The 14,398-nt window shown below is 48.1% G+C and overlaps 1 long non-coding RNA gene across 1 annotated transcript in view; it reads left to right on the plus strand.

Moving 5' to 3' along the window:
- LOC146589858 (uncharacterized) overlaps positions 1-14,398 on the plus strand; it is a 78,861-nt gene that overhangs the window by 38,926 nt on the left and 25,537 nt on the right. The window lies entirely within an intron of this gene.

Genomic DNA, 14,398 nt, shown 5'->3' on the forward strand with positions numbered 1-14,398 from the left:
TAGATGCCCTGCTTATGAAGACATTTAAGTTTAAGTGGTTGATCCTTTGCAACTGTAACTGGTTTTAATAAAAAATTATGTCTTCGTAGCGCCAAAATGTTCTTTATCCAGCTTTGGCTTTTGAAAGAAACACTGCAAATGTTTTTGCATTGCGTATGAAATGTTGTGCAATTTACATAACAGCAAGGTGGAAAATCTGTCCATACCTTATTAATACACAAAATAAGAAAATGGGGTTTAGAGCCTAAATGGTTTCATGTAATAGGAATTCATCAGAGTTTTACATCTCCAGCAAGAGGAGTATTTAAATATTTAAAAACAGAGGAAATTTGTAAAAATAAGCTAAATACAAAACTGAGGAAATTTTTATGTATTTTTTTAAAAATTGAGAATTAGCTTTTCTTTTGAATTCCTCTTCATTTAATTTGTTGGCATATCGGGGCTTTGCGTTCTGTCTTCCTGAGTTGATCTGACATGAGCAGGCCAAGACACCAAAAACACAGGTGAGATCACTGGATCCTTCACGAAAGCAGAGATTCAGAGCTTTCCTTCAAAACGATTGCTGTTTACGCCACAGCTGCTGCCACATGCGTTAGAGGTTGAGGAGGCCACAGCTTACTGTGCAGTCAGAGGAAACAGTGAAATGCTCGATCAGTGCTCAGGATGCAGGATGGGGTGTTCAGGCATCTTCAAAAAGGAAATTGTCTTATCACTGCTTACCGGATCCAAGGAGAAAGCAGTTACATACTGCTGATTACCTCCTGGGAGAAGTAACAGATGACTGATTACTTTTAAATTGCTCTTTCATCATGCTGTGTGAACTGCATGTGGGCACTGTATCTGCACTAATCTGTTGTTGCATCACAGATGATACTTTCAGCAGAGCTTTGGAGAAAAAAATGAAAGTAAATTGTGTTATTTTCACCCTGARCAGTGAGCAAATTCTCAGTATCTAAATGAGAGTCCTTCAAGTAAGCTCCAGGTGTTGCAGGAAGTGGTGGAGGTGACTCAGAAATGTCGCACTTCCCTCCAAGTCARTTCTAAAGTAGTGTCCAAAAATAACATTTAATGGGCATCTGKCTGTTGGAAATGGCCCTACTTTATTCATGAAACTCAAAACTAGCATTGCCTGGTATCTTCCTTATTTTACAACATATGTCTTGCCACAAGTGATTGCTTTTATCTTTCTATCTTTCTGTTTTCCTATAAAGCCAAATGTATGTCTAGTTAAGTTCTGTAGATCTCTAAAAACAAGCATTAACCCTTTTTGTCYTCAGTCCATTGCTCTGATGCATTTTCTTAAATGTTTATAATGCAACTACCCCTTGACTGACTAGTATTTCCTCCACTGTTTTAGTCCAACATGATTTTCTTTGCAACTGCCCTATTCAGGCRTTGCTGGGGGTCACTAAGCAGACACCAGGTTTAAGCAGGCAGAGAGAGCTGTGCAGTGGAAAAGAAAACCCTTTCATGTCTAACAGTCTGGTCCTTCGCATGCCAGTGTGTATAATCCTGCCTATGGGTRTATCTTATAAGCTTATGTAACTGCTATCTATTTTGGGTTTTGTAAATTAACACTTTTGCTGTTTTTATCTGAGCCTCACTTGAGAATGCTTTTAATGTAGATGTCTAGCCACAGAGAATCCATTTCTGCAACTACAGCAACACTTTAGACCAGGATATCAGTACCTCCTTAAAGTAAACCACAACGCACTACTACAAGGAGGTGTCTAAACCCCAACCCAAAGGGGTTAACCTGCAGCAGTGTGGCAGGCTGCCGTACTGTGAGAATGGTCCAGCTGGGTTGCTTAGCTGCCCTGGCTTGGTGGAGAATGGGAACTGCGTCTGGAGTCTTCCAGTGGCTGGTGATCCCCAGGAGAGCTCTCCCTGAAGGTGCCGTAGAGCAGGCAAGCTGGGCACCTAGACTCTTCCCATCCTGGAGGAGCATGCAGCAAGTTGTGTCTTGTGCTGGCAGTGCAATCACAGCAGAACCCCCTGCCTTAGCATGTGCCATTACCCCCAGCTTTCATAATGACAAGGTTTCATATCCCTATAATAGCTCATTTCTAGAGTTGCTCAGACTGCACGCTAGCCTGCACAGCTAGCTGCTCCTTGCGGAGGACAGGGCTCAAGTGCATCTCCCTGTCTCATCTCATAGCTGTGTCTTGCAGGAAGATGAAGTTAGCCCTGCACTGCACTGTGTGCTCTCTGTTGTCTTGTTTTATCTAAAACAGCTGAAGGAAGTGAATTAGTCACACTGTTGTGCACTGAGCACTATGGCTTGAGACACACCTTCCTCCTCCATTGCTGAGGCCTGCAGGATGGCAGTGTGGGCAGGGAATGGAGGGCTGGTAGGGCTAAACCCTGTCCTGTTGCTTGGGATCACAGTCTACACAAGCAGATGCATTTATATCCATCTTCCTCTGCATCATTGGCAAGCACATTGTCTTGGACATACTGTGCCACTGTCGGCCTCCATCCGTGACATCCGGRGCTGTTCATCCCAGCGGAGGAGGAGGGTGGATGGTTAGTTTTATTTCAGGGCACCATATACTGACTAGATGTTGCTTGGCTTCTGCCACTAGCCAAGCACCCTTTTCTCCCTGTGGTGCTTGTGGATATATCTGCTATATCCACGATCCCTCTCCTTCCTTTCCACAGTCGGTGCCCTCTGTGCTTGTGTTGTGTCAGAGAGCTTGGATCCACCTGGTCCTGCCRTAAAAGCTAAACAGCAGCCAGTCAGCAGTGGTGCCCGGGGCTCTGCCTAGCGCTTGCCACTTCTCTTCCAGTTCTGCGCCCAGGGCAGAAGAACGAGGTTGGGTGCGCCCGTGCTATCATCTCAGTTCAGACTGGGAAGGCTCTTTGGAGCAAACCTCCTGATTGTTCCCACTGACTCTGCTTTGGTTCACCTTGGGGGTGGYCTCAGAGTGCATAAACTGGGTTTGTTTTGGAGGAAACTGAGCCACACGATGCTCTCCAGGATCACACCGTATGCTTCCCAGCTCCTATGGATGTTCAGTCCGTAGGACAAGGCTACAACTAGTCCAAAGCAATCCTCCAAAATGTGTGTGGTGTGGATGTCACGTCCTCAGCCCCAAGTGCCTTGCCTTAAGTCTGCTCCTATTCAAGTGCATGTCTTGCTATTGTAAACATAGCCCTTGTGCCTACAACAGGGATAAGTGAGCAAACCTGGGCTCTCCTGTTAGCGCCCACAGTCCAGCCTTCTGAGATGTTATGATAAGTTGAAACTGGTACCAGGTTACTTTGACACATCAATGTGTGAASTACGTGTAACAAACAGTATTGCAGAAGCCCAAAGCATAGGGGCAAGGCAGATAGTTGGGATGGGAGCCACTGCAGTTGTCCCTAGGTGAGCCTTTAGGGTCTTTGTCCTCATTCTTCTGCTGTAAATGGAGGATCATAATATTTCTGTACCTGATGGGGATGTGATGGAGATCAGAAGGATCTTTCAGTCCTTAAACTGCAGAAATTCTTAGACAACAGTAAAAAAGCCCTCCAGCCTTGTACCAATCCTATGCCTGCAGTTTCCAGGCAGGATACAAGTGGCTGTGGGTGCCTTTGGAAGGAGGAGAGCTGGAGGACAGAGAAAAGGCACAGAGGCCAAGGAATAGACTTCTCTCTCTCTCTCTCTTTTTTTTTTTTTTTTTTTTTTTTTCCTGAAAACTGATACCTCACGGGCTGTGGAGTTTTTGACTGTGGTTCAGACAGGGTTATTCTAACCCTTAAGTATAGAAAACTGAGGGTGTTTTGCTTCTCACTCATACTGAGGGCATTGTGGGGATCTCCATTTTGCATTGTGTTTCCTCACACACAGAGTGAGTTTTCAGGACTTCTGTTACGCTTTAAAAATACTTACCTTTCGGTTAATACAAGTGAAGGAACCTTTTGGAGATGATGTCATCTATGTCTCAACTAATCAGGAGTATTTGATCTTGGGTTTTGGATGACTTTAGGGTCAGATTTGCTGCTTCACAAAGCTTGTATGCATGCTTTTCAAAACTTGTAAAATACGGAAGCAGTTTGTGTATGGTTGGGAGAGGTGCTCACATGCTTTAAGTTTTGTTTTTTGCTATGTSTCTACAACTTCCGAGTCTCTAGGATTTTTCTTTACTCTTTCTTTCAACCAGACCCAACTGGCTTACAAGGAACATAAGAATTTGGCCCTATGAATGCAGGAATAATTAGCTTTGAGAGGCAGTCAGCCTTAAAAGTCAGCTTCTCGTGGATCCTTCTTAGCGCGCCTTGGAGAGGAGACTGCACAGAGTATTCTGTGTGCCTTTCAGAGCAGCATCTGGGACCACAGCATTACAATCTGAAAATTGTTATATTAATAGGATTACATTTGTACCATTTTCAAGTAGTAATTGCAGCCATTGTCATGGGAAGACGATCACCGAGTTTCCATGTCTGGCAGCCCTCTGAAAGACAGTAGCACACTGTGCCTCCCTGACCTTTAAAGTGGAGTCTATTTTGATGAGCTGGTCAGCCCCGCTCGCTCTCGTTGCTGAGGCTATAGAGAGCCGAGACGTCCAGGCACATCTCAGTGAAAAGGTCAAAGCGGTACAGCTCGGCGCTGCCGGCGAGAGATCGCAGCGGAGGGGATTAAAGGCTCATTCTTGGGATGGCAGTAGCGAGGCCAGGGTGCGCGGCTCACCACGGGACCCTGTCCCCGGGGTCCCGGGCACTGCTGGGAGGGACCCCGGCTGCCGCCTGCCCTGGGGTGGTATCTTACGGTCTGGAGAGAAAGGCCACTGCGCCGAGCTGCTTGCTCGAGGTCTAGCACCCTGCGGTTTCCTGCGAGGCAGATGGCTGTTGCACACGATGATTCAGTGCCTTTGCAAAGGGCAACAGCTCTCTTACAGGGAAGTGCAAAAGGCCCAGCAGAGGCCAAGCAAAGATGGATGGGAGAAAGGGCAGGGAAGAAGTGTAACGGGATTCAAACTGACATCACGATACAAGTGAAAAAACGCACCTCACTGCTATTTATGTCATTGCTCGACACGGTGTCCAGAAGGTGCAGTAGGAAACGGTGCTGGTGCCGCAGGGGTGCTTCTCTTTTTGCTGAGTCAGGATTTAAATTGAGCTCCAGAAAACTTTTAGAACCACATGTTTTCTGCCTAGTTGATGTGATCTTACTTCTCAAGGTTATTAAAGATCCTAGAGCATTTCTACTAGCAGTGGTACTAGAGTGGTGGAGCATTTGGTTTTGTCCCCCTTTATGTACATCCTGCGCACTCCATTGGCAGAACAAAGGTTTGCGCTATCCTGTGAACCGTTGTGAAGTTTTCCAGTTGCTATTTAACCTCAGCGTGCGTGCAACTCACAGAACGTGATGATGCCTGAGTTTGCTGTGCAACTTGGAGACCTGCCCAGTGCCCAGTGTTACTGTTTGTGCATGCTGTGCTTGCTGCAGGTATGATGTTACTTACAGAACTATGCAAAGTCCTTCAAGGGGAGGATTTGGCAAGACAGAAAAGGTGGAAATGCACATGTCTTCCTTCTCTATTTTTATATTTTTTTGGAAGGGAAGCCACTCATATTTATGAAGTCAGCATTCGTTCTAGCAGCAAACACAGCTGCTTATAGAAGATTCAGTGACCGGAAGTTGTGGTCCAGTTGGTGTGTAGTCAATGCAAAACTTGGAAGATAATAAACACAAGCATACTAGAGCAGGGTACGTCCGTTATTGCATGCACTCTGTAATTCAGGAACTAACAGATGTCTGAGCTTTCAGATAGCCTGAAAGAGGTACAAGAAGGGAACTAATTCAGGGTTTGTGCACAGCTGCACAGATCAGATGACTCCGTCAGCTGAACCTGCCCTCTAACCAGCTCTGATTTATCATAGCAGGAACTCTGACCTTTATTTAGTCACAAAAATACCATCTTGGAAAGCTCTTTGAAGGCTTTGTAAAGAAAGAGAGCAATAATAATAATTCAGTGACGTYTCTGTAAAGGGACATCTTGATTACCTGTTGAGGTATGCAGCCCTCTGCCTAGCTGGAGCAATCACAAAAGACATTTTCAAGTGGCCAGCTCATGGGATGCGTAACATTTTCACTTGCATTTAGCCAAGTGGTGAAGGAGCCATTGCTCTCGTTCCTACCAACGAACTCTCACCAGCAGGTAAGCAGTCCAATCTTGCCCAGACTGCTGGTGACTCAGACCCATGACGACCAGCTGGTGGCTGTTTGGTGGCCAGCACAAAATGAGTTGGCAGCTTTCATCTGAGTCTATGTCACAAAACCCCTGTATGTTGGCAACTTCAGCCCAAACTGAGCAAGCGGGGCTATTTTACTCATCTTTAGGCCCTCCTTGCTTGGACTTAAAACCTGGGCTTGAGCTCTTCTTTCACATAGTCTGGTGGCCAAACACTGTCTGAAGATAGCTTTACAGAGTGTGGCCAGGACTTCACCATATTTCCAAACATAGCTGTAAAAGAGAACTGGAGAGCCCCTGTGCATTTCCTTTCAACCTCTCTACTGTGGCTGGGCAAATCACGTCGCAGACCGTTATAGCCACAGCTGAGTTTTTTTAAAAAATGTTCAATTAGAATAACTTAAACAATGTAGACAGGCSTCTGATTTGCCTTTCATACACTTTGCAGAGATAGTAGAAGAAAGCAGGTGATAGTCGGGGCTGTGCCTATTTTATATGAAAATGGAAGCATGTTTTTGTTTAAATGAAAATACTGCTTAGCAGAGTTACATGTTCACAAACTCTCCTTTTCTTTCAGCATCTGCYGGGTAATTTTCTTTGCCTTCTGTGTGAAGCAATAGGTACTTTCCATTGGCAGGAAGAAGAGAACATAGATTAATGGCTAAAATTCAGGAGCGGCAGCTTGGAGATACGGGCTCTATTAACCTGCTTGCACGGCTGTGCTGATTCATAATTATGGGTAGATCTCAATTCCCTGTAATTTTTTCCCCTAAACATGCTGGTAAAAGCTGAAAATGAATACAGAAAGACAATGTTGTCAAAGGGACCTCAGCAGAAGAGGGACCTCTGCAGAAAACAGTAATATTGTGCAACATTTCTATGTGACAACCTGTGACTAGTTCCCCGAAGGCAGAACCACGAGGAGGTGCAGACAGTAACAGTGGCCCCAAGGGAATCATGGTTACTCCTGCCAAATATGCCTTGGTTCAAGACTTTTTCTTCAACCTTTATAGCAGCATCCCAACCCTCAAATTTCAGTTTCGTAGTTTAATTTAAAAAAGCAACACAAAATGTCCATCAAAATAGAAGGCAGAGTGCCACTAAGTTGCACAAATGACCATAAGCAAATCAGTAGATAAGGATATGGAAGAACAAGAGTAATGTGCCAAAGTCAGAGATCATAAAATTTACTTGTGTTCAGTCATGATCTCCCACTTTCCCACATTTCCCTCATCCTTCTGTGTATCGATCTGCTGTCTTTCTTTGTGGTGTTTTGTGAAATGAACRTGTATCTCTGTTTTTTCTTGGACAGTTCTCTTTTCCCTTGCTTGTCTTGGTGATCCTGGGACTCAACAAGGCCTGCAATAGCGTTTCATTAACACATCTAATTTTTAATAACTCAAAGGGATTTACTCAAGTGCTGTGGCCACACTGAGGAAAAAATTGCTCCTTTTACTAAGAAAAGCCTARTGGAAAGGATATTTCATGAAGGGAACAAAGGTCTGGAGCGAGGAAAAAGTCAAGTGAGTGCAAACACCAATCAAGGCTGTCCTCTTGCTCAGAATGAGTATTAAGAAAACTCGCTCAGTGGGTCAAGATGAGCTCATTCAGTCCACTAGATTACTGGAAAAATCTTCCACTTTGAGAAGTATGCATGTGTCTCTGTTGAGTCAGAACCTGGCATAGCAGCTTCAGCGCACATTTTTTGTTATAAAAAAAGTCCCCTTTGTCTTCTGCAACTCTAAAAAAACATTTGGCTTCAATATTCTCTGTGTTTTATATTTTTTTGCATAGAAAGTGTGGGCACTGCAAGATGGCATTTTGTTTGGAATGTGGTATCTTTGGGCCTGGGATGGGTCCATTTTCCTACCTACAACACTTTGGTTTGGTAATGTGCATCATTCTATTTGCTGTCCAGCTCTTTTTTATTTAGTACACAGATAATAGTKTATGAAAATGTTGGAGGTGCACACCTGCAAATACTCATACAGAGAGATCACATTTTGAAAAGCCTGCTGTAAACATAACAAACTTTCCTGCTGAACTTCTTGGTGTATTTTCCATGCAGAGCTACTGTATAATGAATCCAACCTGCAGTATGGAGGCCTCAGAGAAAATAACAAAATTCTGTGAAACAGAGAAAACACAGGCACAGACACCACAAAGCAAYGCTGGGATGGACACAGTAGCTGTGGAGAGAGGTCATGGTCAAATATGCTATTTCAAGCAAAACCTGAGATGAGGATGTGTTTGTAGCCACCGGAAGAGTGTTGTCTTAGTCAGAACTGTTAATCATGCAATATGAAGAGAAACATGTACAGTAAGTCCTCCTGATTTCTGTTTCCAACAGATTTTTTTCCTCCTGTGAAATGACTTGCATATATTTTTGTATTGCTGATTTACAGAATGGTAGTGTCTGTGCTCTGGCTTTGTTGATGGAAACCTGGAGGTTCTCTGAACTGTATGAGACATACCTCTGTCACAAAGTTAACCTCCATGTGCCTCTTTCAGAGACAGAGACAGAGAGAAAGAGAGAAAAAAATGTCCTGCTGACGTCAATAAAGACCACACACTACTGGATAATATTACTGTGTACCTCCACCACCCACTCCCTTTAATTTATTAGAAACTAAGCAAGCTGTTTTGAAACCCATAGCTTCCAGCGTGTTTGCACTGTTCTCCCTCAACCAAAGGCTATTAATTGTCAGGAGCTTGAAAGCTACCTGATTTCTTGTTCAAAGAACTGAAACAGAGGGGATTTCCATGAGTAATAATTTCAGTCTGTGCCTGTGCAGTGCACCGTAGGCAAGAGTAAATTGATCCAGCTGCTTGCAAGACTAGATGGAAAAGTGCCCGGGGGGGCTGGGAACAAATCCGCAGATGGGGCTGGATTCTGTTGTCATCACGTGGTGCCTCCGTCTGCCGGGCAGGCTCGAGCTCGATTTCCACCCTGAGCAGGGAGCGCTCAGCCTTCCTGTCTGTGCTGACTTGCAGTGTGAGGCAAATTCTCCAGCACATGTTGCAACGTCTTCTCTTGTAATAAAAAGGATAATTTTAGCCTAGCCAGAAGCGCCTTGTTCTTTTTTTTTTTTCTTGTTTTTTTTTCCTCCCTCCTCAATGTCCTCACCAAGCTGGCCTGAGCATTTTGTGCATTTGCTTTGCTCTGCAGCAGTCTTCTCTGTGACAGAGGCTATAAAAGCTTCTGAGAGCCCAGCTACCTCTACAAATAATCAAAATTGGCAGGATTAACCTGTAACCCGAGGCGGCGAAAATACAGATTCCACCAGCCAGATGGCAGAGTTCAAAGATCCAGTCACTTCCTGGCTGAGGTTGCACAAGTTAATTTTTATCCKTGTTAAAAAGAAATAAGAAGTGAAAACACAGCAATAAAATGTATGTTGGTTGTTATCTTGGATTTTAATCACATTAATTTTATTCCTTTGTGTTTTGTTATTAAATAAATGTTGGCAATGTTATGAAAATACAGTCTCTTCTGGAGATGTTTAAATCCTACTTGGTTTCTTTGTTATTTTGCTGGGATATTTATATGATCAATTCAATTTAGTCCTTTGGAAGAGGAGCACCAAATAGAAGGAATTAAATAAAATGGCCGTAAGGCAGTGCATTTATTTGTTTAATAATTCAACTGAAATCACCGAAGAACCGCGCACAGAGCGACGGCGCTCTGGATTCAGAGGCCGGTTTCTTGAGGGGGACCCAGTGGCTGGTGGTACGGCCGGGGCCTCCCCGTTCAAATCCAGCGGCTTGCTGGGCACCGGTAGYGCTCAGAGGCTTCTCCCGTTTTGCGAACCCCGCGAGCGGCAGCTCTCGGCCAGCGCGCAGAGCGGAGCAAAGCCGCTGCGGAGGCTGTCGGTGCGGGGACTGCGTTGCTTCTTCCCCGGAGGGCGCAGAGGCGAGGCACGGGGGACACGCCGGCTCCGCGAGCCGGCCCCCTGTGGCCGTGCTGTGGGTAAGCGGCAACGCGTAGAGGCTTTTGCGTGCCGTTGAAAAGCAGCTTGCCGTGGTAGAGAAAGTCATTTTACAGAAGGGGACACGGAAGCCGAGGGCCAGGACGGGACCAGAACTGAGATGTCCCCACGCAGGACCCCGCGCGCTGCAGGACCCCACGCACCGCAGCTCCCGCTGCAGGGCTGGCGGGCGAGCGCTTTTTGCAAACTTCTCATCCCTTTGGCCTCTTTACCTTTTATATTAATTCTAACAAAACCCATGTATTTGGACAGTGTTGCAGCACAGGACATTATCACATCTTTAGTGAATCAGTGCTACTAAGTTCATTGGAGCAAGAGGACCAGGATACGTCAAACTGAAGGCAATTCTCGCTTGGTCTTTCTTTGGCCCCCAGCGTCTGTTTTTCTTCATRAGCTATGTGTTAATTGTGAGGAGAAAGGCTGTAAAGCGCGAGGTTTAGATAAGTGCCTGTGAGCATTATTATCGTGTGGATGTCATGAAGTGTATGTGGAGGTTTAGCTAAGAGATTACAGAAGCAGGAGCCGAAGAATAAAGTTCATGGGTTGTTTTTGTGACGGTTTGTCCTCGCAGGCTGGGCCATTAATGAAAACAGAAGTCGAGCTGTTGGCAGTGTTTCTGAGCAGACTGCAGGTACACTTCAGGAGAGCAGCTCTGGGACTTCCAAGCAGGGAGTTTATGATTAATTTTGCAGGCATTTATTGTGCAATATGAAATGGCCACTGGCCAGCTCAGAAGTTAAGCCAGAAGATGACTGTCAAATGAAACTGTTACGTTTGGCAGATCTTCCCAAAGCTGCTGTGCAAAACAGACATACTGAAGCAAATTTCTGGATTTTCCAGGTCCTCTCTACAGCACAGCCTTGTGCTATTGCAGTCTTCTTTGTTTTCCCCTTCTCAGGAGAAAAATTAGTTTTGACTTGCACGCTGTACAAGTTTTAGGTCAATTTTTTACTACAGGCAGGCCACTCCATGCCTTGCATTTACTAGCAAATCTCTTTTTCTGGTAATTCCTTCGTTAACAATCTTACAAGGAACTAGCTCTGCTTCATTTTGTTTTCTGAAAACAAAACTGTGTCTTCTGTGAAAAGCCCTTTTTAGCCTCGATAAAGGTGAGGAGATTTAGACGGTGGCGATGAGAAAGTAGTCCTGCCTMTGCAAGGAGGTTGCGATGTGCAGTTTCCCTCTTGGGCGGCTTACCCTGAGTTAAGGTCAGTCAGTTAACGCTGTTTGGACACTGTCTGGCACGAATACTTCAACGATAAAGCTGAATGTGTAACCAAGGCTTTTTTCTTCTGTGTCAGCAGTTGGCAAGAAGATACTGTAAATAAGGATCCCTGTGAGTAAATAGATATGTGTGGAGAGGGGAGGGGAGCGCTGGAGTAAGCAGTTTTGAAATTCGTGCCAGTGTTGCTTCAAGCGATAAGGTTATTTGAGTAACCTGCAAACCATACGGACGCGCAGGTTTCAAAAACAGGAAAGCGCCTTGTTTAACAACCTTCTAAGGCAACACGAGGGCTCAGAAAAGAAACTAGCTTTGCGGTTAAGCGATTGTACTTCCTTATTGATAGGATGAGTGAGCCGATGCAAAGCCTCACGGGATCGTGATGCTGCGAACCGCAAACCCAGCAGTTACGATGACAAAGTTCTGCAACCGGGCCCGGGGCTTTCTGGAGAGATGAGAAATCTCAAAGTTTCCCTTTTCATTTCCTCTTGTGTGAGTCTGAACTTTTTTTTTTTTTCCTCCCTCCCTCTCTCTCTTTTTCAGTAATGCAGTAAAAAATAAGTAAATAATACAAGCGGGCTGGCAGCCTCTGAGGAAGTGCTGTTTGCAGAGGGTGCCCGAGCCGAGCCGAGCCGAGCGGGTGCTGCTCTGGGTGCTGCTTTGGGAGGGCAGGGTGCAGCGCACTCTGCAAATTACACTTTTGCAAGAGGTTTAAGCTTGGACCCTCCTCATTCTCCCCCCCCCAAATTCGGAAATCCCGGGGCTATGTTTCTGCACAGATAAAAACACAGACTGTCTGTTCGACCCTTGCTCTGGATGAGGCAAAACGGCACGCGAGAGCCGAAGGGCAGTTTCCACGGGAGGGGAGAGGCGCGTGCACGTGGCCGGGCGCACGTGCGCGTGCGCTGCTGAACGCGGCGTGACCCCGGCTCGCGCTGGCACCCGGCCCCCGGGGGATTTACAGAGCAGGCGCCTAGAAAACAAAAGCCTCCGTTACCTGAAATGACGTAGCTGAAAACGGCTCCAAAAACGCCGCGGCCCAGGTTATTAGACGTGGGCAAAAAGCGCGAAGCTGGGAGCCGGGCTTTGCCCTTCTCGGCGCTGGGGCTGAGCTCGCCCCTCGCCGCCGGCTTGGCCGCGTCCGTCCCAGAGCCGGCGCTGGACGGGGCCCGCGAGGCCCTCGAGCACGGCCGGCCTCCCRACTGCTGCTCGGCCATGTCGACGGCCTCTCGGTCAGCTTACCGAAAGAAAATATTTTTAAAAGCTTTAGGAAATCAGCTCAACTAGAGGTGGAGCAGGGCTTTTCGGCTAGAGGTCCGGGCTCCAGCCCACGGGGCAGACTTCGGCGAGCTCGTTGCTGTGGCCCTAGAGGCCAGCGATGAAAAGAGAGCACGGAAAAAAAAAAGTTGCCTCCATCGCCCATTAGATTTAATTGTGCTTTTTTGTAAGCCTCATAAATCCTGCCTAGATCACATCACCAGGCCGCAGGGAAACCGAAACCTTGCCCGCGGCGGGAGCCAGCGGAGCCTAGAGGGGTTACRCTGAGGGTCGAGGAGCTCGGTGCGCTGCAGCGCTGTGTGGAGCGGGGGTTGTCGGCCGGTGCCCGGGCGATGGACGGTGTCGCGGGGCGGGAGATGGGAAGGAGTGGGCGCGGGGAAGCGTAGGTGGGCTTCACCAGCCCGGCCGAGCGCGAGATGTGCTTTTTCCCCTCTTGGAGTATCAGGAAAGTGGAAAGCGGAGGCCTRGCGGGAGTATAGGCAAAGCAGGGGCGCTCCCCTCCGCCCCGGGGGGAGCCCGTCAGAGGGCTTTTCCTCTCGGGCTCCTCCGGAGAAGGAGAGCAGGAAGGGAGGAACATGGATTTGCACCAGAAAGGGCCCTTTTAAGCATGTTGTTATTTTTCCTTCGGGCATCAGATAGGCGGAGGGAGGAGGATTACAAAAGAAAGACATCTAAGCTGAACTCTGGAGGGTTTTTTTCCCCTCCCCTTCTCTATGGCGGTGATTTATTACAAAATTTTTGCGTTTAATTAGCAGCCAGGAAAGGAAAGAAGACCTTCAGCTGGGAGGAAGAGCCTCCTTCCTGTCGCCTACCGCTCGCGAGGCGCCTCCGTGCACCCGGCTCCCCGGGGCTGCAGGCAGCAGTGGCCGGCCAGTGGGGCACCGCCGCGGGGGAGGCCAGGTCATCCCGCGCCCCGGCTCGGGGGAGGCCAGGTCATCCCGCGCCCCGGCTCGGGGGAGGCCAGGTCATCCCGTGCCCCGGCTCGGCCACCGAAAGCACCCCCGGCGTTCGAGGTGGGGGGAGAAGCTGGGCGCGCGGCTGCTGGCCGCCCAGAAATGTCTGCTGCTGCGTTCGCCGGGCGAGAGGGAAGCGCACAGGAAGGGCAGAGGGTCACCCGCTGGCTYGCGGAGGCGGGCGCTGCCAGCGGCGCGTGCCGCGCGCGCGCGCTCCTTTCCCTGAGCCCTCCGCGAGGACCTCCGCGGGCCCCGCCGCAGGGCAAAGCAGGCAGGGCTGGCRGCAAGCTTTGCCCCTCGTTTTCAGCCCGGCCTTGTGGGTGGCTTCGCCCGAGCTGGGGCTTTAGAAAAGCTTGGGCAACATGTGCTCGAAAGGTGGATTTGGACCCGTTTGAGCAACCCCCCACTGTCAGGTAGGGTTTCAGTAAGCACAGACTCATTTTGCACGCGGAGCCAAGCTTCGCCCTCGGTAACATTAGCGTGAAGCTGGGCTATTTCTGCAAGCGCCTTTTCCTGGCTTTCCGGCAGGGCGCTGGGGAGCAGCGCTGGGCCCRAAGCGGTGGTTGGCAGCGCGCAAAGGCACGTTCGCGGTGCCGTGAGTGGTCGGAGTCGCTGCACGCCCCGCGGGGCACCCCGCTTCGCCTCCGCGAGGGGCAGGCTGCAGCGTTCCCCGCAGCTGCTTCGCCTCTCCGGGCCTGCGGGAAAAGATACCGCAACAACGGGAGGTTTTCACGGCCGCTGGGCTAAAACGAGCACTGTTTATTCCCGCATTTTAGG

Source organism: Rhea americana, unplaced genomic scaffold, assembly GCF_003343005.1.
Source record: "Rhea americana isolate MKP2758 unplaced genomic scaffold, rheAme1 scaffold_43, whole genome shotgun sequence".
In the NCBI taxonomy this organism is placed as follows: domain Eukaryota; kingdom Metazoa; phylum Chordata; class Aves; order Rheiformes; family Rheidae; genus Rhea; species Rhea americana.